This window comes from Rhinichthys klamathensis, unplaced genomic scaffold (assembly GCF_029890125.1).
Source record: "Rhinichthys klamathensis goyatoka isolate OS25496 unplaced genomic scaffold, OSU_Roscu_1.1 h1tg000210l_1, whole genome shotgun sequence".
Classification (NCBI taxonomy): Eukaryota; Metazoa; Chordata; class Actinopteri; order Cypriniformes; family Leuciscidae; genus Rhinichthys; species Rhinichthys klamathensis.
This window is the reverse complement of record NW_026606735.1, coordinates 904,284-906,183: the sequence shown is the minus strand read 5'-3', so window position 1 is coordinate 906,183 and position 1,900 is coordinate 904,284. Positions and strand designations below refer to the sequence as shown.

Genomic DNA, 1,900 nt, shown 5'->3' with positions numbered 1-1,900 from the left:
GTTCAGATATGGATAATACTTGAGTGCAGTCTGGAATGGATAATGGATATTTCCTTTGCAGGAACGTCGGATGGAGATATCCTGAGTGGAGAAGAGGCTAACAGGCTGACGGCACACACTCACGCACCCCTTGACTGGACTGAAAGGCTTACGGCTTGTACACCACGGCAGAGATGATCTGGACAGACTGGGATCGGCACAGAGAACTGGTAAGTAAACACAGGGTAGATAGGTTAGTGACACTAGAGAGAAGCACTATAAGTCCGCTTCGTATGAACGAGCCCGGACAATGAGAGGTGTGTGGTGTGTGCTATTGAAGCAGAGTGGCTAATGGGGTGCAGGTGTCTCTTGTTAAAACTCAGGTGACTGTGATCGTTGGGTGATTGTGGTGGAAGAACCTGGCCAATCCGTGACACATATCAGGCGGTGGTGGGTGAATCTGCTATTGTCAAAAATGACACATGGAAGGTGTAGATAGAATAGGTAAATAAAAACTATTTTGGCTAAGTAATGTTTGGTAATGAAATAAATGTTGTTTTTGTTTTTAGAAAGAGGAAGCGCACATCAGCCATGTCAATCAGTGAAGAGACAAAATGACAGGAGGCAGGACAAGTACAGAACATCGAAATCTTGATGGTAGTAGTACATTCAATATGACAGAAGCAAAGATCGAACAGATTTCAAAGCCTTTATTATCTCACAAACTATTATAGTAGCTTTATGACATATCTTATTGTTAAATTAAATGTTTTCAGGTATTACCTGCACCCATAGGATGCACATTTTGTTTTAATGGAGGTTAGGTCATGATGTTTGGAAATGGCAGTATTGATTTTTTGGTTTGTTTGTAATACCCAATAGTTGCCAGACGCTGTCCTGTCTGAAATTTTACTTCACGTGGTCCTTGAGGAGGGTGATTCCGGATTGTTCTAAATTCAGAAGTCTGGTGGATACAGACTCATTTAGGAAGAGGGCACACTTCTGCTGGCTTGACAGTATATGTTTGTATTTACTTTTACACATTTGATTTAAATGTGGTTAAAATGGTAACTGAGAAATGTATTGGTATGTTAACATGTCTTCAATTATTCTCTTTTTAATCATGCTCATTTTTATCCTCCTCAAATTGAAATATTCAGGTGTAACAAATTGGAGAGAGAAGACATGTCCAGAATATTATCAGATGTACACACTGCAGCCCTGCAGACACTGCAATGACATTTACAAGAACTGCTTACCAGGTGTATCAATTATGAATGAAAATGTGCTTAATGACAAAATGCAATAAGAATAGTCATTCATGTGGCTGCATCCATGTGTACTGTTAATAAGGTAATTTGGATATTAATGTCACAATTTTCTTATGAATCCTCTAGGTTATGTTGGAAGAGGAAAACGAGGAGAAATCCAAGGCTTTTACTCGAAAAACACCCATCCAGGGTTTTGCAGTGATTGGTGTCAGCTGCTGGAGAGTGAAAATTCGTTCACTCTTCCAGTTCCAGTCTAAAAGCCTACTTAATTATCCAACTCATCTAACTGCGTAGGACACAACATCATGAGATCGGTTCCATCCAACACACGGCTTGTTCCGCCTGCTACAATCAGGTGGGAGGTACAGGTCTCTTCAAGCCAGAATGGCCAACAGCCTCTTCTCAGGCAGTTAGACTGTTGAATCCCCGGCTACCTCCTCTTCTCACTTAATCCACTCACTTAACACTACCCCGGTACCTACTAGGCACTCTGATAGGTCTACCAAATCTTTACAGTCTCTCATTACCCATTGCATGAAATTGACTACTTATTATAGGCGAAGTCTTGGCATTCACAGAAGATGAAAAACTTGCACTGGCGTTATTGTCCACATTGTTTTCCTGCTCTGAATTCAGCTCACAGTCTGGTG

At 41.1% G+C, this 1,900-nt stretch overlaps 2 long non-coding RNA genes across 2 annotated transcripts; both read left to right on the top strand.

Moving 5' to 3' along the window:
• The first annotated feature begins 410 nt into the window (after positions 1-410).
• Positions 411-929, top strand: LOC130097187 (uncharacterized). Its single transcript, XR_008808264.1, has 3 exons — positions 411-468; positions 549-636; positions 862-929. It is a non-coding gene; the product is annotated as an uncharacterized LOC130097187 (long non-coding RNA).
• Positions 925-1,570, top strand: LOC130097186 (uncharacterized). Its single transcript, XR_008808263.1, has 3 exons — positions 925-995; positions 1,140-1,241; positions 1,377-1,570. It is a non-coding gene; the product is annotated as an uncharacterized LOC130097186 (long non-coding RNA).
• The last annotated feature ends 330 nt before the right edge of the window (positions 1,571-1,900 follow it).